The sequence below is a fragment of the Heterocephalus glaber genome, unplaced genomic scaffold (genome assembly GCF_053883595.1).
Source record: "Heterocephalus glaber isolate CG9 unplaced genomic scaffold, H.glaber_assembly_v1.0 deba00001460, whole genome shotgun sequence".
Classification (NCBI taxonomy): Eukaryota; Metazoa; Chordata; class Mammalia; order Rodentia; family Bathyergidae; genus Heterocephalus; species Heterocephalus glaber.
In genome coordinates this window covers 13,578,872-13,601,210 of record NW_028258307.1, presented here as the reverse complement: position 1 = coordinate 13,601,210, position 22,339 = coordinate 13,578,872, and the positions used below count along the sequence as shown (strand labels likewise).

At 36.3% G+C, this 22,339-nt stretch overlaps 1 protein-coding gene across 4 annotated transcripts in view; it reads left to right on the top strand.

Annotated features, from left to right (window-relative positions):
- Nucleotides 1-2,419: 2,419 nt before the first annotated feature.
- Marchf1 (membrane associated ring-CH-type finger 1) overlaps nucleotides 2,420-22,339 on the top strand; it is a 1,027,787-nt gene continuing 1,007,867 nt past the window's right edge. For all 4 annotated transcript variants that reach the window (XM_087216905.1, XM_087216904.1, XM_087216895.1 and 1 more), the window contains exons 1-2: nucleotides 2,420-2,720; nucleotides 2,843-2,980. The gene's annotated coding sequence lies outside the window, so the exon portion shown is untranslated. The remainder of the gene's footprint in view (nucleotides 2,721-2,842; nucleotides 2,981-22,339) is intronic.

The window sequence follows — 22,339 nt, the reverse complement described above, 5'->3', positions numbered from 1 at the left end:
AAAACAATAAAAATCAAATTGTGTTATGAAAAATCAAGATCATCAATTTTAGAAGGACATTCTAAAAGTCGTCTGTTCTTGATTTCAACAACTATTATGAACTTTCTGCTCTTTAATTCCTAAAAGGGAGATTTTTTGGGGGGGAGGTTATATATGACATTAAGTTGGCTGGGAGAGCCCCAGTACCATTAGATTTCAAAATGGGCTTCAACTGCTGAAAAGCAGCCTGGTGCTCTTCTCGAGGATTAACATGCCCATGGGCTAGCTCACAGAGAGATAGTTTAACCCAAATTTTATCCTATTTAATTTGAATATTTAAATGGCTGACCTTTTTATAATATAGCTTTCATACCTCTTTTATAGCTGAGCTGCTATCTTTCCAACTTAATTTTTTTTAAAGTGTGAAAAGCTTTATATCAGATACTGAGAAACTCATAACACTAAAGGGAACTTAATTAAAGTCAATGAAAAATTCACAGTAAGAGAAAATAAAAGCAGCAAGCAATAGAAATCACACAGGCTCAATCTGGAAGTACACTGGGAAAAAACCCAGGAGGCTTGATGCCTTCAGGACAACCTATCAGATCTAGGGAGGGAGAATAAAAAGTTGAATCTAACTGAAAAGAGAACTCCCTCATGATAAGCACTGCTAACTCGAATTCCTTAAATATCTAAAAGGGTCAAATCTGTTTTCTTTTTCCTTTACGTTTAGGGGAGATTTGTGTGATGGTTTGGCATGTTATGGGGCAGGCCTCCAATGAAGCCTTTCACAGGCAGACACCAGTGCTTGGCTTGAGTGTGGAAGGGTGATTTAGAGTATAGTCAGTCACCTATGTGGCTGTAACAAGTATAACTATTTTTGGGGAAGGAGAAGTAAAGTTAAGAGAATTAGCAGGGACTTAACATACCTTAGGTGTTTAGCAACTGGAGATCCTTTGACTCAATATTCTCTTTTGTGTCTCTGATGACCTCTGTCTACCTTAGTTTGAGTTGAGTCTTTGGTAATGTGATTACGGCATGGTAGTCCAATGCCAAAGAGAGTAATTTAAGATAGTTAATCTAGTAAGATTTTTAACATTTTAAAATATTTCCTGCAAAGTCCAATTGTGTTTGTCATTTGTTAATCATGTTTATTCCAAGGTCTATGTTATAAAAGAAATTGTACATTTTCCAAATGACCACATAGCTGTTAGGAGTTCCAATGAAATCCCAACAGATTTCTATGCTTGTTGCATAGGTTGCTGCGGGAATATCACGAGCTTGCTGTCCTTTCAGTAGCATAGCAACAATTTCAGGCATGACTGTTCTTCAGCAGGTTCGGCAAAACAGTGTGTTTACTGCTGTTCTGTAAAGAGGAAGAGGCTGAGCCAGAGTCTGACTAAGGCTGGCCTAGACCAATTAGGCTGAGGGAGATGCTAATAAATGGAAGGTGACTAAGCTGCCCTTTAAAGCATTCTTTTCTTGCTGCCCTAAGATTAAAGTTTTATCTAAGGATTTCTGTTATTATGTCCACACACATGCAATGTACCTACAATTTTAAGATAAATACTGCTTCTTATATTTCATTTAAAGTGAAGGTTTGTGAAAAGACATTAGTCCCAGAAATGATTAAAGATCACTGCAGAAGGGAGCTGTCATTGATGTGATCACTTGGGCATTACCTTACATATATTGCTTTGATTTGTTTCTTTCCAAAATAGTGACTTTTCTAAATCAAACCCAAATCACCTCCTGCAACAAAATGATAAACAGCTAAACCCACTATTAGTACAAACAAATTTCATTGGTATCATCCAATACTCACAAATCCAACGAAGCAGTTCTGTTATCCCCACTTTGTACATGCAGAAACTGAGGCTCAGAAAAATGGACTATTTTATGGAAATCACAGAGAAAGTTAGAGATGGTGTGTAAACTCAGGTCTATATGACTCCAAAATCTCTTCTATAAGCTGCAGCCTGTTTTTCCAGGGACAATGACTTGTCATTGTATACACTGACACTTTGGCCTTGTGATAAATATACTTGGACTGATTTGATCCAATTTAAGAAAGATATTCAGTTAGTCTTTTCATAAGATATGAAAAATTAGAAGTTTCCATCTATTTCTTCATGCACTTTAAAATTATATTTGGAGTTCTTTTACAGAAATCAGAAAGCTAGGAACATACTTAAACTCAAGAACTCTGGAGCTCTGGTATAGTCAGCAGTCTTAATTAGGGACTTAATTCACAGAGTCCACATGACAAGGTGGCAAATGAAAGAAGAGAGGGACATTTTGTTAGGGCATTTCAGAGAGGTGAATAAGCAGGGAAAATTTGTTGTTGCCTCAGGGGTTAATGGAAAATATCCGTGCTTTGCTGAGCATAACTCACTGCATAAAAGAAGTAGCAAAGTTGCTTAACAAGGTCACTCAGCTCTGGGGAGATTTTTTGATCTATGCTCAAACAAATCCTTTCACCTGCAGTGGCCGGTCAAACCTTGCAAATGGAGTTAACCAAATTAGTCACCTGAAATTCAAGTGCCTGGGTTGTACTTTCTTAGGATTTAGTTCCTTGTCACTGTCACAACTAGGAAAGACACTTCCTAATTGAGGATACTCTTTGTTGTAAGCCCCAGAGGACACCTATTTATCTTATTTAGATTCAGGCGATTTGCTGAAGAAAGGGATTGGTGTCAGCAGAAGGAGCCAACTTTGGAAAATAAGGAAGATACTAACAGGTCAGGTATTGGTTATTGCATCATCCTTTCCTGGAATAGCAAAAATAAAATAAAACAAGAGAAAAAAACATGGAAAGCAAATACATAAGATTAAGAATTAAGAACAATGTTTTTCATTTCAGGTGTTGCTGTTGAACACTACAGCTTCGGCCCATTATGATTCACTCAGTTTAATGTTTCTACCCAGAAGACCACACAGAAACAAGAAGAGATGCCAAGAATGCCTACTCACAGTGAGACAGTGAGGGCAGATTCTTGAGGTGAGTCTCCTGGAGTTACTTGAATTCACTGTTTTAAATGTTACTGGAGTGAGCTGTGTTGGCATACGCATTTGACTCTTAGTATATTACAGTACATTGACTACATGCTATTGAACTCTAACACAAGACTGGTGTTTGTTGGGAAGATTTAGTGACATCATGTGGAGCAACAAAATTCTTTAACAACTTTCATCACCATCTTGGCTGAAGTATTGGATTCAGTTATTATTTCTCACCTGAACTACTAAGATTGTAACCTATCTTTCCAACTTTTGTTACTTCCTACACCAATGGTTTCTAGTATTCATTGCTCAGATATGAACCATAACTTTACCTATGATATTTTCCTGCACATACAACTTTTATCTTCTTATTGTCTTCAAAGTGAAATCCAAAAATCTTAACCCAACAGAATTTCTTAGTTATTGGTCCCATATGTGAAACCATTTTGCAGTGAAATACAGTGTTTTCTTAATGTGCAACATATTTTTTTCCCTTAATTTTGTCCATGCTTTTACTGTCTCCAGAAATTCTGGTTTTCCTCATCTGTAGTTGTGGACTCTCTTTCCTTCTCAAAATGCTATCTGTCTTTTCCATGAGTTTTCTGATTTTTTTAAAGAAGGCATAGTTTATTTACTTTGCAGCTCTGTAGTACATAGGATTTCTCTTATAACAATCACCTTTATTAATTTTTCTTTCTTTATTCTACTTTTATTATTATTCATAAATTTTATTATCCTTTACATGGTAAGTAACATAAGATTGGGGATTATGTTTTAGTCTTTGTCTTGTGTATAGTAAGATCTCAGTTAAATTTCTTTAGTTGAATTGAACTCTTGGTGATAAGACTGATTTAATTTTTCCAAGTTTCCACTTGTTTCACTTCCACCTAGGAAACAGTGATTATCATTGATGATAACCTGACACTTGCAAATTCTTAAAAACAGAATTTGAAACACTGATGTCTATGGAATGTGATCCATTTCTCATGTTGAAAGGAAGTAGGTTAAAGCTCTTGGGAAAGGGTTACATATTTTCCTGAATTTCTCCTACTTTTAATTCTCTTTGTCATCAAAAGAATTCACCTTCTACAGCATTTAATTACTTATAAAACTCAAGCTTCTTGGCATTGTACAAAACTAGTTTAACACTTTGTTGAAGATTATAGATAAAGCTTATTTCCACATAATTTTATACAACTTTACTCTGGCAGGAACTAGAGAATGGGGGTTTTATCCAGGTACCTTTCTCATTGAACTGTTAATTGTGGCTGTTGTTTTAATTCTCACTGCTGACATTTCAAGTACTCTAGGGACTAAAATCACACCTGTGATTTACAATGGTTTATACTTATAGGGAGAATTGAATTAAGAGTAGTGACATTTCAAACTGAATTGAAATAAACATTAATTTGAGAGGTTACTGTGGTTTATTAGTGATACACAGGACAAGTATTTGCTAAGTATTCAATATTCTCTTCGATTATATCTAGTTCTCTCAGGCTTGTATACCTGGAGTTTCAATACAAGTGGGAACCACCGTGGAGTTTCAAACAGAAACATAGGTTAGAATTACAATAAGTTCAAATCTACTGTTCAAATTATTATTCTGGGAGCCTAAAACTATAATTTAAGCTTTATGTATGAATTTATAAATATCACCTGTGGTTTATGGTGATATTGGTAGATACTTAACGACAAACAAATAATAATTTTTCCAAATGATTAGCTTCCTATTGCTGATATCTTATTTTCCCATTCAAGTTCTTTTAGGGCTCATTAGAACAATCAACTAATTATAAGATAAAACAGAAAAAATCCTTTATTTTTGGCAATAGATTAGACATCATTATTTAGAACAGCAAATTCTCTGAAACATGATCTGGCAGTAAATATATACATATTTCCAATACTATCTATTATATCTATTCCTGATAATGTCAGAACTTATATATTTGCCAACTCCATGCAGTTGTGAGATATTGTCTTACTAGGTTTTATATAATCACAATACTTTGTTACTTTACCCTTTTTTGAAATATGGCAGAAAAATTAATGACTTTTAAAATATACACATACTGTTTTAGAATAACGTGCCTTAAACTTCATGAGAAATGTTTGTAGGACTTCCTGCAGGGACTCTGGTGACCAAGCTTAGCTGTTGAGCAGCCATCCCAGCCTGATGCCAGGTACTCTTTAGTTGGCATCCTCACCCACAGCCCTGTGATGCTGTAGCTTGCAGGAGGTTTGGGATTATGCTCAGTGACATGGGTTCTTTATTGTTAACATTGGAAAATGTCTCCCTGATGAAGAAGCTGTGAGTGGAGACCATCATGGGCACTTATGTCTGAAAAAGGCAACAGATCACCAGCACTGGCCATGTGCTTCATTCACGTTAGCCAAGTCTTAGCTAAAACAATGGAAAGACTACAAAATAAGAGACTGTAAACTCTGAAACATCTCTGAATATAAAGACTGTTGTAACTGATGATTATAGGCAAATTCTGGCTGCTGGTCACTGTACATTTTCATAATTTATAAACATATTTTTGAGTATTTGTTTAAAAGAAGCTAATTATTTTCATTTTATGAAGTGGCAAAAAATATGTAAATGACAATGTTTAAATATACTGGGACTATCTCTTAATTTTTACTTTTTTATGAGACAATTAATTTTTCTTTATGCATTTGTGATCCTTTTTTTTCCATTAAGTTTATTGGTACATTTTAGGTATAAAATACAGTTACATTCATCATTGGGATCTTGTACCTTTACATGTTGTATATTGGTTCTTATTTTTTTCCCCTTCCCGTGTCCTCCCTTCACGCCCTCCACCTTTCCCTATTTGCAAAGACTTTGTGTCCATTTTTTTTCATTTCCCATATTTTTTCTTTTCCCTTCTTTCCTTTCCCCTACCCCTCCCACTTCCCCTACTCCTTTAGACCTTTTCTTCCTATTACACGATACCAATTATATACATTTTTAAAATTACAATTATAAATTATATTAATTTTATTTGTACATTTTAGGTGTACTAAATAATGACATTCATCATTGGAAATTTGCACCTTTAGATACTCTATCTTGGTTCTTATTTTTTTCCTCATTCCCCCGCTCTCCCTTCAACCCCTCCCCTCCAATTACAAAGACTTTGTTTCCATTTTCTCATATTAATTCCATTCCCTTCTTTCCTTTCCCCTACCCCTCCCACTTTCCCTTTGCCCTTTTTCATACTATTTCACATTATCTATTTTACCTTTTAGTCCTTATTTACACTTTCAGTTTCTCACACCAGAGAAACTATTCAATATTTTCATGTATGTGTCCTATTTATACATTTATGATTTTAATCGACCTTTTAATGGAAAAAAAAAAGCCTACATTTTGGGGTCAAGCATATCACATCATGAAGGATGTGTAAGAAATGTTTACTTTGCCATTTTATGTGTGTTTTGTTTGTTTGTTTGTTTTGGTACCAGGGATGGAACTCAGGATCCCTGAGCTACATCCCTGACCCAACTTTGCCATTTTAAATTCACAGGCATTTCATATAGTCCACCTTGGGCCAGTTCCATGTTTGCAACTTTGTGCTTACCGTAATACTTTGGTCAGTGTCCTACAATAAATAGGTGACACTCACTACAAGAGTCATTGGAGAAAGTTTAGGGATTGTTGTAAAGTTGGGAGAAGCTTAATAAGGACCAATGAAGTACTCTGTTGATAATAATCATGGAAAAACATTATCCTAGGCCTGATGGGGTAAGGGAAGACTGTTTATTAGGATTCTGAGAGTACTGAAACTTCAGAAAAGGGAAGCCAGAAGAAAAGAAATGCACTTACTGCCAAATAGCTTATGGAGGGAGCTGGGGGGACAAACACTGTGTTTCCTACAGTTCAATCTCCTGTTGTTGCCTTAGATGGGCCAAACTTAAGGAGAAGCCAGAGAACTGGTCCCTGTGATTCTTAGGGTTCAGCCTCATGGGTCATAGAACAGGGTAGAAATGGGTAGAATATGTATCTGGAAAGGCTAATGGAAATTCCAGCACACCTATTACATTGTCAGATATTTTAGAAAATGAGAATGAACTTGTACATTTACTTAAGTTGGTAGAAAATCTGGCAAAATATCTTAAACTTTAAAACTCTTTATTTTAAGGATATATTATAAGAAAATGCCTTAAATATTCACAAGGACTAAGCTACAAGAGTGATTCCAAAATCAGTGGCAGTAATAGTATAAAATTGGAAATAGTCTTAAGTGCCTAAAGGCAAGAAACTGATTAAATTGTGGTTTTACAATTCAAGAAGTAACATTAAGTTCTATAAGGTGATGCTAAAACATATCTGATGACGTGGAGTTACAGTTCATTAGAACTTTTTATAAATAGACATAATAAGACTTAATTTTTTGTATATAAACAGAAACAGTAGATAGGTACGCAAAACCAAAGGATTGGAAAAGTGACTGCCAAAAATTAGGATGTTTTTCTGGTAGACTACACAGATTTTCTTTTAAAAATACTTTGGCTTGTCATACTTTCAATGTTTTTTTATAATATATACAATTTAATTAGCCTAATAATGTTTTAAATTAGGTAAAATACTATTCTGTTCAACTATGGGTGTATATGAAATAAAATAGATATAATTTTTCTCCCACAGAAATAATAAAATGTATTTACAGTAGAATTTTTGAAAGAACTGTATAAGGAACAAGTGAATTTTATTTTAGATAGAGAAAATAAGAGCCGCAAAAATACCTGTTGGACTCCTCATGAGGAATGTAATCATTATGTACTGTAGACATGTACCAACAAAAATAAAAATTTAAAAAATGCCTGCTGAATTTTAGAAATCATTAACTGCAGGATTCAGGCAGATGGACATTAAAAAGTAAGTGTTATTATTGGTGGAACTTTCCTCTCAGGTCTTAGGTTACAGAAGTAATAGGTTCTGATACTCCCCCAAAAGCCTCTTCTACTACAGGTGCCACCAGAACCTCCACCTCCACTTGCCCTCCCTGTTCCTCTTTGGACAGAAGTCCTCTTACAGGGAGATTGAGTTGCTTAGCTCTTTCTGCCTAGTTCCTTTCTGAGCTCGGTAGTCTGAAAAGCTAATTCTTCTCTCAGAGTGAAGAAACTTTGGTCAAAGACCTATAGGAAGAGTATCCTGCCTAATATAGCACACACATTCAAAAATTCAATGGATCTTCCTTTGTAAGCTATTATAATTTCTTTGAATCAAGTTAATAGGAATGACTTGAGTAAGAGCTCAATCAGTGAATGGTGGTGTTACCATTCAAAAAAAGTGCCCCATTTTTGTGTTTCTATAGTTTCTTTCATTTATCCTTTGGTGTTGAATTGAATTGTCAGACTGTAGCATCATACTATTTTCCAGGATGGAGCCTGGTATACAGCACTAAGAAAAGGCAATAAGATGCTAAATGGATACTATTCTGTGGTTCTGCTGGTGATCTATAGAACTCAGAAGGTCTAGAGGACTTATGGAAAAACTCTTGTAAATTATATATAGAAGAGATAGCAGTTGACTCACATAAATCCATTTATCCTTTGTAGTTCAGTTTTCTGTTCCTATAACACATATCTGAGACTGGATAATTTATAAAGAAGTTTGTTTGGCCCATCACTCTAGAGCTTGGTAGTTGCATCTGCATCATTACATGGCTGGGGCATCATACTGCAAGACAGAGCAAGCGCGCTCACTTGGGCCGAGGTTCCCCATTTTATAAAGCCACTTAGTATCAGCATGGGAACCCTACTTTCACAACCTCTTCTAATCCTAATTACCTCCCAAAGGTCCTTCCTTTAAATCCATTAGCATATGAATTTGGGACGTAAGCTTCCAACGCGTGAACTTTTAGAGGAAACATTTAAATCATAGTGATTATTGAACTATTTATTTTCAACTTTAATACTGAAGTAATGTGGTGCTATATGCTCATGATCTTGCTCAAGAATTTCTGGTTCTTTGAAGTCTGCACTGAGAATCCCACCTCACTTCCGAAGTTAGTCTCTTTCTTATGTCCTTTTATATGTTTCTATCATTGCACTTACCATGCTGATTAGTCAATATTTACTTAATTTTCTAGGCTATAAACAGTTTGCAAAGTCCATGTATTATTAATCTCTGTTTCTCAGTGCCTGGCAAGGTGCTGAAGCATATAGGAAATAACAATTATTTCTTGAATAAACCAACAAATAAATAGGATTCTATTGTTTACAGGCAATAAAAAAAGATCCAGAGATAACTGTATTGGGTTGCTCACTATTGCTTCATGGAAAACTTGGGGTCAAAAACCATAACTTTTAATGCCACATTTTGTGTGTAACTTCACTGAGTTGAAAAGCAAATACTTTTTGAGAATTATGGCCAATATCCAATATCAATTCTAATTCTCACATGTATATCTTGCACCAAAGTTAATCATTCACCACTTTCTACTTGTCAGCCCATTGAAACTTGGAACACAGAAGAATTGCAAAGGGTGAATTACTTTTCATGGACCAAACTGCTCTCTTCCCACAAGGTTGCTTTCTCACTTAAATCATAATTCTCTGCTTTCTCAATTTAGGCTTCATAGGATGTCAAACATTTTTTATCATAGGCTGCATAATGCAACCAATTTATAGAATGGCACTGGGCATAATAATCTTTTCCATGAGGCTAGTACCATAGAGGGGAGGATTCTGTCCTGACACTTTGACGAAAGCTAATTATGTCCCCCTCCATAATCCTTCTTTCATCATGCCCAAGAAGGACTATCAGGAGATTGCCAGCTGGATCACTCTCCTCCTTCACTCAGACACTGTCTGTCAGGAACTTTATTTACCACCAAGATGGAAAGTATCTTTCTTCCTGCCTTAGGGCTTCTACATATAATTTTGACAGCTTTTACTATATCAAAGAAATTGTGTCAATTTAAAAACTGGAGCCTTCCTTACTATGGTTGAATATCAAATTTTAGATGCAGAGGATATTTTTAATGCCAAATTTAAAAAGAAATTTAAGGCCAAATTAGAGAAGATTTATACTTTTGAGAGGGCATTAATGTTATAATGATCACTATGGAATTCCTTCAGCAGAATTCACTCAGGATTAACTTTTCATTAGACACTAGTGTGCCTAGTATACATAACACATCCATGTCAGGTGTGCATGCGTGTGTGTGTGTGTGTGTTCATACATACACCATTGGGGGAGGGTGTGTTTAAGATCCCCATCTGTACAACTTTAGGCAAGCATTTCTGACAGATGAGGTAGTTGGTAAAGAACAGCATCTCTGAGGCTAATGAATTTCATCAAATTATAGAGCCAATGTCTTTAGGATTTGATGGGTCCATTCTAGATAGCAGCATTCATTCCTTTGTAGAACAGAGCTCACCATGTCCCTGTAAATGACTTTTTTTTCTGTTCTTCTTGAAATAAAGCAGAAGTTTTAAGCTCTAGCTGCACATTTGAAATATCTATATAGTTTTCTTTTTTTAAGCTGATTATTGGGCCCTATTGTAGTCCAATTAAATTAGAATGTCTAGGGATGAAGTCCATGGATGGTTATCATTAAAAGCTCCCTTGATTATTCTATTGTGTTTTAAAGCCACATTCAAACCTGCTGCCACATTAGGGGGCTGACACAGTTCCCAGAAAGGCATTCAAAACACTATAGCATGACCTTCCACTGTCAACCGGCTACCAAAATGGTTATAAATTGTGTTCATTTGCTTCAGTACCCTCTCTACTCAACACTCCAAACTCCCTCCCCAAGGCATAGTTTCCAAACAACTACAAAATGCCAATTTAACTGAAAGGTCAAATCAAAGCAAGACCAGGGTGAACAGATGAGCCTTGTACTATGCCCAGAACAACCTCTAGCCTGAAATGCCTACACACACGAACATGACCAGAGGGAGATAAATGGCACAGCAGAAATATTATAGGCAGAGAAAAGTCTTCCTGAATTTCTGCTGCTCTCATCTCAGTTAGTCTGATTGTCAAGGTTGTCCTTGTGTTTCCTGTATTGCTGCACTGAGTGTTTTCATTAATTCTTCTACTTAATTGGTTGCATCTTCCCTGCAATTTGAACTCAAGGTAAAGTGACAAGGAAAAACCTTAGATATGTCCTGAACCAGTTAATACAGAAAGTCTTAATGTGATCAAATCCAGCTTTTTCTCTGAGGTTTCAACCTGAACAGCTGGTCCACAGCAACTCACCAAGGTTAACTCCAGAGGCCGCTGTCCATCACACAGACCCATGGTGTCTGGTAACTTGAAAGGAGAAGTATTGAGGTTGCTCCTTCCTGTTTAAGATTCACTACTTGTGCTGACCTGAGTAGACAGACAGGATCTGGGTTAAAACCTCTATTTGTTCCAGTTAGTTCTTTCGTTCCCTACTGGGCCATCTTGTAAATTGGCAGTTATAAGTAATGACAAAGAGACCCTCTCAAGGTTGGCAGGTGTGATGAGTAAGTAACACGCCGACATATCAGCTGCAGTAAAACTGTCTCCCAGCTGTCCCCTTGGATGAGAAAAGAGTAAAAAACAAAAGAAAACCTACACCTTTATCAGCTTTCCTCAATACACACTGAAATTTCAGTTTCTCTACATCCTGAGATTTGAACCTTAGATTGATTTAATCTCAAAACAGCATTTACTTTTTTGGTTTATAAAACATCTGAGCTATTTAAGAGGAAGTAGAGTGAGCTGGTATACTTTTGATCTCATTTTGGTAGGTAAGGTCAGGGGCTGATAGAAAACATCATTCACCATATTGGAAAGAACTATTGATGAATAGACCCTGGACAGTTCAGTCTTTTATGTTGGCTCTGAATGTTCCCTCCAAACTTAACAACCCAGCTCTAAATCCACCAATTCATCACTGAGAAAAACAAAACAAAACAAAAACAAAACTCAACCACTTCACAGATTTATTGTGTTTTTAAAGTTAAATTCACTTTATCAAATTGATATCTATGATGGTTAATCTTGATCGGCAACTTGATTGGATTGAGAAGTTGGTCAAGTACACTCATAGATGTGTCTGTGAGGGTGTTTCCAGATGATTGGCATGTTGGACAGGAAACTGAGGGGGAAGGCCCACCCTGTATGTGAACAGCACCATCCAATAGGGTGGGGGCCTGATGAAACAAAAGTAGAAGAAGGAAAAGGAAGCCCACCACACATACTCTTTTCTTCTTTATTTGCTTCCTGGCTGCCACGAGATGAGTAGATTTTCTTCTCCATGCCCTTCTGCTGTGAAGCCTTGTGCCTTAAAGCCAGCCAACTATGGGTTAGAAATTCTGAAACTGTGAGACAAAATAAACCTTTCCTCCTTTAAGTTGTTCTTAAGTATTTTGTCACAGTGTCTGATTAACAGAGCATTTATTTAAATTTAGTAGAATAGATTTATTATTTATTTATATTTATTTTAGTTTGCTCTATTTTGTATTTGGCATCAAAGTTAATTTGTATGGATTTTAATCTGGTTTAACATGGTACCCATCTTGCATGTTGGGTATTACTGATTTTCTGCATTATTGAAAAAAATTTCTATTGGTGAAAACCTTTGGCTTGAGAGTATTATAGTTCAAATTCCTTTCTTTTTTCTTTTCTTTTTTTTTTTTGAATGGTTAGGTTTTTGGTTCTGATTTTTTTTTATTTTGTTTTCAGTTACCTATGTGGAAATATTTCTGGCTCTAGGGTCAATAATAAATGTGTTTTGCCAACTCCAGAAAAATTTAATTTTTATGCAATTGGATTATAATAGCTTTTAAAAGAAATATATGGTAAAAAAGACAAGGTTCAGGATTCTTGACTTATTATTAAAAAGAGCTATAATATATTTTTATAATCTATAAAATTGTTAGGAACTCTTAATCTGGTGATTATTCACCTGTTAGACAATGAATGAGTCACATTTCTTTAGAAACATTGTGATTTAGTATCTTAATAGGAATTTGACTATTTTGGAAATGAGATGGCTATAATTCTAAAGATGCTTTTCTGCTACTTTCAGAATGGTATTCATTGAAAAATTTATATAAAGAACAATTAGCAGAATATGCTTTAACAAATGATACCCTTGCTACACAGCCTGTATTGCTTTCATTTTTCTTATAAATCCCCCTAGAATTACAGCATTGTGTGAAATAATGGCCAAAGACTTGATTCCATCTTAGCCATGTGCCTATACCCTTGTCTTTTAATGCATAATACCTAAACTTCCACTTACTTTATTTTTTAATTAAAATCTCATCTATTTTTGGTCTTCTTGCTCTTAACAGCTCATTCTGAACTCTTGGAACCACAAAAGGGTAGAAGGATCCTGTCATGGTTAAGGACGAGGCATAGATTTGGCTTATAACAAAAAAGAATCCTGTCTCAAAATTATTTCAAAATCAACAAATAGACTTGTCAAGAGAAATTATATCTCTTCATGTGTGAGCCAAGAGTGTCACTGCCTACATTAAGTTCAGATTCTGGAGGTATCTTGGCACATTGGTCTGGGTTGGTGGTAGATGAACATATTACACTTTTTGCGATCCAAGTTTAAGGCATCTAAACCTAGCATGGACAGGAGTAACAGGTATCCACTTCAATGATACTTGAAATAGCCACCATAAGTGATATCTTCTAGGCATTTTAATAAGCAGTAACTTGTTGAAAGTTGAAATTGGAGACTGTTGTGTTTTTCTTAATGGGCAGCTGTTGTTTTCCCTTCATTCTGGCTTCTCTCTTTCAAGGGGCTCAATTTCCTTCCACTTAACTAATTATTTTAATTGCATCTTCTTGGTCACAGGAGAAACTGCATAAAACTAACTGCCTTGCTTAGTGGGTCAAAATAGGCTGTATTAACATTGAAATCTTTAAACATTAGTAGCAGCCCTTGTTGTAGGAGCAGTGAGGAGTGTTTGGTGTCCTAGAGGGTTAAACATTTGCTGTAGGGAAAGTTGGTTGACCTAGCAGGAATCATTATAGGTGAGCTTGATTATGAAAATCAGGAGCATGAGCAAGAACCCTAAAAGTGGATGAATCTATAGCTTCATTTGCTAACCACTCAGCACCTCTGCTGTAGGTTTCTATCCACAAAGGAACTGTTGCAGTTGTAAAATGGTTTTTATCTGTGTCATGGTAATTGGAAACTTTGGAGTATTTAATCCTTACAACTAGATACATAGGTGAATATATATGATGTTGTTAAAAATATACTACCCTGGCATATTAAGTATTTAAGTCAAGGACACTTGAAAAATAGGAGTTGCAAGATCAGTTTGACCATATTGTTTCTTAAAAACAGAAGACTAAAATTCCTATGTGAAAGATATTCTCCCTACACTAGAGGGAAAGACAGCATCTTTATCTTCAAGGGTGAAGAGTGAAGACAGAAAATACTCTACAGACCTTGTTAGAGTAATTTTATCTTTTAAGCCTCTGTCATATAATTTATCATATTTTCAGTTTGTTATTCTTTGTCCAATTCAGTATTTGAATAAATGGTTCTTTGGGTCCTCCTTTCTTTATGAGAGACCCTGTGTTGTGTAAAACTTATGTTGTGCTTTCCTCTTGTTAATGTCTTCTGTCATTTTAATTCTTGAACCCAGCTGGGACCTTAAGAAGATGGAGATAGAGTTTTTCCATCTCCATGTTTATTATTTTCTAGGGTTGATGTGATTTAAATCAAGTCATTTCCTGTCATCATCTTGGCATCGCAATTTAAATGGCTAATCTGAAGTGCCTTCTTGTTTGTTGCTGTGACCTCACCACAGGTCTGGGCTCCGTGGTGACCCGAGGCTTCACTGTGGAAGATTCACACCATCTGGTTTGATGCAGCGATTCATTTTGATGTTATTTCCTCAAGACCGTTTAGCTCAACATCAGAAAACAATGTTGATTTCCTTGTTTTATCAAAATGTATTGAAGAGATTTTGAGAATATTAAGGGTTATCTGAATTCAAATTTATCAAAGCCAGCTGCAGATATTAGATATTTTATCCATGATTTTTGTTGTTGTTTTTTTTTTTTTGTTTTTTGTTTGGTACTGGGGATCAAACTCGGGACGTTGTGCTTGCTAGGCAGTGGCAGAACCACTGAGCTAAATCCCCAGCCCATCCATAATGTATTTTTAAAACACTGGAATGGTCAACTATCACCAAAACTAATATGATCAAACTAGAAAGGTTTTATATTAGGTATTTTTCTTTAACAATGAAATGTTTATTTTATTAAAAAATTTTATTTAAAAACCAAAAATAATTTTACCATATGAGAGGTACATTTTATTAACAAAATAAATTAGCCAGTAAACTGAAGAAGGGATTATGCAGTCAATTTAGTCTTCACTATTCCTGTCATATTTATTTATTTATTTATTTAAAAAAATTCTTTTATTGGTACATTTTAGGTATACAATATGTTTACATTTATCATTGGGTGCTTGTACCTGTACGTGATATATCTTAGTTCTTATTTTTTCCCCCATTACTTGTGAGCCCTTCACCCCCTCCACCCTTCCCTATTTACATAGATTTTGTTTCCATTTATTTTTCTTTTTTTTCTTTTCTCATAATTTTTCCTTTCCCTTCTTCCCTTTCCCCTTCTAGTCCTGTCATTATTTAAAGACTCAAAAATCAAGATGAGCCAGGGATTTAGCTTAGTGGTTTCACCGCCTGCTGCGCAAGCGCAAGGACCCGACTTCGATCCTCGGTACCAAAACAAACAAAAAAAATCAAGATGAAAAGTTCTGTTCTTTCATAAATAATATATTTAGAACAAATGAGTAAAATCTCAAAAGGAAATGTTCATTTTCTAACTGTAGAAGCAGTTACAGCTATTATGATAGATTATCACTTCAATAGCAACTGATGTGCTGAGTACTCTAGTGTAAGTCACTTGGGGAGGTATTCTTTAAAACTTCATCAGCCTCCTGAAATTCATGGTGGTTGGTATCACAGAGCCACATTTTTAACACCCCTAGGTCACTCGTGGCTTGCTGCCAAGGGAGAATTCATTTTTATCACACTGAATGGGACTGAAAGTTTGGAGATATCAGCAAAGACCAGATTATGCAACGAGGAGACTGAAGTCTCTGTAGCCTGATAGGCTGGATAACTGAACACGTGATATGTGCATGTACCAACTTCCCAAGATGAATATATTCATTATGTATTGCAAACATGTACTAACAGTTTTTTTAACGGGGAAAAGAGAAATGGGAGATGATTGTTTTTGGTGGGAATTGAAGTTAGGTTTGATCTTGGGAAATTGGTCTTCAGGAAGAGGATGAGTATGCTCTTGGCAAAATTTCAGACTGAGGGGAGTCTCTGATATATGCTCCACCAGATAGTTTGGAGGGTTAGGCAGGCAGAGGTGTGTTGGGAAGGTTCAGAAGCAACTTCAGGCACTTGGGTGTGGAAATACTGGGATAGAGCAACTGGGAATTTTTTTTTTTTTGGTACTGGTGATCGAACTCAGGTCCTTGCGCTTGTGCAGCAGGCAGTGAAACCGCTGAGCTAAATCCCCGGCCCCCAGGAATCTTGACTTTGGGAAAACTGGGACCTCAGGAATAGAGTATTGTCACTGAAAGGAATGTGCTAGGATCTGAATAGTGCAAGAATTAAGCCACCAAGGAGTTTGATTCAGTTCAGGAACCTCACATTGCACTAGAATATGAAGGAAAGACCTGGGCACAGGAAACTCAGTTAATCCAAAACTATTATAGGATTCCTATGGTATGAAGGTGCTAGGTAATTTCCTACTTTGAAGAGGAGGTTCTTTTTTTTTGTGCCATGGATTGAACTCAGGACCTTGTCCTTTCGAGCCACTGAACTAAATCCCTAGCCCGGCAGGTTATTTCCTACTTTGAATGACTAAAAATAACATCACTGATACAAGAAATAGAACCTTAAACTTATCTAGGTCCTTCTATATTCTAAGCATTGTTTTAAGTGCTTCATATGTATTACTTCATTTCAGTCTAACAGCAACCCTATGAGGTAGGTTCTGTATTTACGTACATTTTATAGAAAATGAAACCAAGGGTTAGTAACTTGCCCAAAGCCATGTAGCTCCTAAGTGGTAGCCCAGGTTCTAACCTTGCTGTCTCTGTGTGTATGTTATAGAGTTATAGAGTGGGCACAGTTTATGGGTTATGATAATAATGTTTACCATAGCAGTTTTTTTGTTTCAGTACCAAGGATTGAACTCAGGACCTTGCACTCGTGAGGCTGGCGTGGCACCATTTAGCTAAATTCCTGGCCCTACCATAGCAATGTTAACCATGGTGCCAGCTTAGTATGCGTGGGATGCTGACTCTGAGATGGGGATTAGTATGCATTGTGTTTACTGGGGAGTGTGCTTGAGAGCCACACTTGTGGGAGAGGAAGCAGAAAAACTGAGTAGAGAAAAAAGTCACCCCATGGCTTAAGATAGTTCTTGGTCTGAAATGGCCAGGGCTGTCTCTGAAAAGTATGATTTTGAGCAAGGCAGCTGATGACACTGTTTCTAGGAACTGAGGAGATTTTTCAATGGGAATCTGATCTGGACAGTGCACTATGGTGTTGATTACAAGTACATTCTTTCTTTCCAAAAAATGGAAAATACTGAATAAGCTTTATTCTGCTACACTTCCCCCTCTTAGAGTGATCATAATTCCAAGTTTGCTCAATATAGTCCTGGTTTATATTTGTATTCCAAGGCTAATTATTAATAGTTTGACCTTTACTCTTTTTTTTTCTTAAATTCTTTTATTGGTACATTTTAGGTATACAACACTGTTACATTTTTCATTGGGAATTGTACCTTTACATGATGCATCATGGTTCTTATTTTTTTCCCATTCGTAGCCCTCCCTTCACCCCCTCCACCCTTCCCTATTTACAAAGACTTTATTTCCATTTTTTCCATTTCTCAGCATTTTTCCTTTCCCTTCTTTCCTTTCCCCTGCCCCTCCCACTACCCCTACCCCTTTGGACCTTTTCTTCCTATTTTGCATTATCGATTATTCATTCTAATCATTGGTACATTTTAGGTATACAATATAATGACATTCATTATTGGAAATTTGCACCTTTCCATAGTCTCTCTTGGTTCTTATTTTTCACCCTTGCCCAGCCCTCCCTTCAACCCCTCCATTCCTCCCTATTTACAAAGATTTTGTTCCTAGTTTTCCATTTTCTCATATTAATCCCATTCCCTTCTATCCTTTCCTCTAGCCCCCCCACTTCCTTCCCCTTTGCCCCTTTTCTTCCTATTTCACATTACCTACTATACATTTAGTCCTTATTTACACTTTCAGTTTCTCACACCAGAGAAACTACTCAGTATTTATACATGTGTGTCCTATTTATTTCACTTAAGAGTATTGCCTCAATGTGCATCCACTTAGCTATAAATGTCTCTAATTTCTCATTTTTTATGGCTGAGTAGTACTCCATTTTATAAAAAAACCACATTTTCTTTATCCATTCTCCAGTTGATGGGCATTTGGGCTGTTTCCAAGTTTTAGCTATCACTAGTTCTCCTGCTGTGAACATGGGTGCACATATATCACTGTGGTATGATTCTTTTAATTCTTTGGGGAAGATCCCCAGCAGTGGAATAGTGGGGTCAAATGGGACTTCCAGTCCTAGTTCTTTGAGGTATCTCCATACTGATTTCCACAGTGCTTGCACCAGTCTACACTCCCACCAGCAGTGGAGCAGGGTTCCTCTTTCCCCACAGCCCTGCCAGCATTTGTTATTGGTTGATTTCATGGTAGCAGCCATTCTTTCTGGGGTGAGGTGGAATCTCTGGGTTGTTTTCATTTGCATCTCTCAAATGACCAGTGATGTTGAACATTTTTTCATGTATTTATTTGCTCTTTCTACTTCTTTGTCTGAGAAATGTCTGTTCATTTCAGATGCCCATTTTTGGATTGAGTCTTTAAATTTGGGAGGTCTGATCTTTCTAAGTTCTTTATAGATTCGAGATAGTAGAACTTTGTCTGAGGAAGAGCAGGTGAAGATTTTTTCCCACATTGTGGGTTGTCTCTTCACACTGCTGGTGGTTTCTCTTGCTGTGCAGAAGCCTTTTAATAAGAAGAGATCCCACTTGTTGATTGTTTGTGCTAGTTCACGGGCAACTGAGGTTTTGTTCCTAAAATCTTTTCCTACACCAATGTCTTCAAGGGTTCTACCTAACCTCTGTTCCAACTGGTTCAGAGTTTCTATTTTAATATTTAGATCTTTAATCCATTTAGATTTTAGTTTAGTGCATGGTGAGAGATACAGGTCTAGTTTTAATCTTTGGCAAGTTGAAGCCCAGTTTTTCCAGCACCATTTATTAAAGAGGCTATCTTTCCTCCAGTGAAGGTGTTTGGCTCCTTTATTGAAGATGAGATGGCTGAGTGTGTCTGGCGTTGTTTTTGCATCTTCTAATCTGTTTTACTGGTCCTCAGGTCTGTTTCTTTGCCAGTACCATGCTGTTTTTATCACAGTAGCTTTGCAGTATAGTTGCAGGTTGGGGATTGTGATACCCCCTGCTATGTCTCTGTTACCTAGAATTGCTTTTGGTATTCTGGGTCTCTTCTTGTTCCAAATGAATTTTTGTATTGTTTTCTCGAGGTCTATGAAGTATGCTGCTGGGATCTCAATTGGAATTGCATTAAATCTATATAGCAGTTTTGGAAGTATGGCCATTTTCACTCTATTAATCCTTCCTACCCAGGAGCAGGGGATGTCTGTCCATTTGCTGATATCATCTTCAATCTCTCTTTTCAGAGTGCCATAGTTTTCAGAGAAGAGGTCTTTGATTTCTTTCGTTAGGATGATTCCTAGATATTTCAGTTTTTTGGATGCTATTGTGAAAGGAATTATTTGCCCTATTTCTCTCTCAGTGAGTCTGTCATTGGTGTAGAGGAAAGCTATTGATTTTTGTGTGTTGACCTTGTAACCAGCTACTTGACTGAATTTGGTTATTAAGTGTAGAAGACTTTTGGTGGAGTTCTTGGGGTCTTCTATATAGAGTATCATGTCATCTGCAAATAATGACAATTTGACTTCTTCATTTCCTAACTTTATTCCTTTTATTTCTTTCTCTTGTCTAATTGCCATGGCTAATGTTTCCAGAACTCTATTGAACAAGAGTGGTGATAGTGGACATCCTTGTCTTGTTCCTGATTTTAGTGTGAAGGATTTCAGTTTTGACCATTTAGTATGATATTGGCTGTTGATTTTTCATGGATGACTTTTATCAGTTTGAGGTAGAGACCATCTATTCCAATTTTGTATAGGGTTTTCATTATAAATGCATGTTCGATTTTGTCAAATGCTTTTCCTGCATCTATTGAGGTGATAATATGTTTTTTGTCCTTGGCTCTACTGATACAGTGTATTACATTGATTGACTTGTGTATGTTGAGCCATCACAGAGTCCCTGAGATGAATCCCACTTGGTCAGGGTATATGATCTTCTTCATGATCCTCTGCATTCTATTTGCCAGTATCTTAGTAAGGCTTTTTGCATCTATATTCATTAGTGAGATTGGCCTATAGTTCTCCTTTTCGGTTGGGTCTTTCTCTGCTTTGGGGATCAAGGTGATGCTTGCTTCCAGGAATGAATTTGGGAGTATTGCTTCCCTTTCAATTTCATTGAAGAGTTTAAACAGTAGTGGCAGCAGTTCCTCTCTAAATGTCTTGTAGAATTCAGCAGTGAATCCATCAGGGCCTGGGCTTTTCTTAGTTGATAAGTTTTTAATTACATTTTCAATTTCATTGGTTGATATTGGGTTGTTCAGAATTTTTAGGTCTTCTTCGTTCAACTTTGGTAATTCATATGTATCTAGGAATCTGTCCATTTCTTCTGTGTTGTCCATCTTATTGTTGTATAGGTTCTGGAAGTAGGTATTGATGATCCTGTGGATTTCTGCTGTGTCTGTTGTAATTTTACCCTTTTCATTCCTAATTGCATGGATTTGGGCCTTTTCTTTCCTTTTTCTGATAAGATTGGCTAAGGGTTTGTCAATTTTGTTTATTCTTTCAAAGAACCAACTCTTGGCTTCATTGATTTTTTGTATTATTCTCTTAATCTCCATTGCATTGATTTCTGCTCTGATCTTTATAATTTCCTGCCTTGTATGAGCTTTGGGTTTGTTCTTCTCTTCTTTTTCTAGAAGCTTGAGGTTCAGCATCAGGTTGTTTAATTGGGCTCTTTCTGTTTTCCTAATACGCATATTCACTGCTATGAATTTCCCTTGTAAGACAGCTTTCATTGTGTCCCATAGATTCCGATATGTTGTATTGTCATTTAATTGAAGGAACTGTCTGATTTCTTCTTTAATTTCCTCTGTGACCCATTGGTTATTCAGAAGTGTGCTGTTCAGTTTCCACGTGTTTATGAAATTTTTTGAGTTTCTTTTGCTATGGATCTCCAATTTCATCACACTATGGTCTGATAATATACAGAGGATAACTTCAATTCCTTTGCACTTACTTAAACATGTTCTATGTGTGAGTATTTGGTCTATTTTGGAGAATGACCCATGTGCAGCTGAGAAGAATGTGTATTCTGATTTTGTAGGGTGGAAGACTCTGTAAACATCTGTTAAGTTCATTTGTTCAAGAGTTCGATTGAGTTCTAGTATTTCATTCCTTAATTTTAGTCTAGTTGATCTATCTATTTGTGACAGTGGGGTGTTGAGGTCCCCCACTACAATTGTATTAGTGCATATATGACTTTTCATGTCCATTAGTATTTGTTTTGTATAGTTGGGCGTACTAGTGTTTGGTGCATAGATGTTTATGATTGTCATCTTTTCCTCTTGGATTGTTCCCTTTACAAGGATGTAGTGTCCTTCTTTGTCTCTCTTAATCAGTGTTGGTTTGAAATCTACTTGATCTGCCAAGAGAATAGCTACTCCTGTTTTTTTTTCAGGTTCCTGTCACATGCAGTATTGTTTTCCACCCTTTACCTTTCAGTCTATGAGTTTCATTTTGAATTAAGAGTGATTCTCGTAAGCAGCATATTGTTGGATTTTGCTTCTTGACCCATTCTGCCAGTCTATTTCTTTTGATTGGTGAATTGAGACCATTAACATTGATGGTTATAACTGAAACATATTGACTTGTCATTGCTATGACTTTTTCTTTTTGTTGGGTTCTCCCCCTTTCCATTTAATTTCTTGTCATGCCAGATGGGTTCATTCTGCTTTGCTTCCTGGGGTTGTGATCCTCAATGTCTGTTCCTAGGATATTGTGTAAAATTTTTTGGAGTGCTGGTTTGGTATTCACAAAGTTCCTAAGGTGCTCTTTGTCATGAAAGTATCTTATTTCTCCATCCATTTTGAAAGATAGTTTTGCAGGGTACATCAAT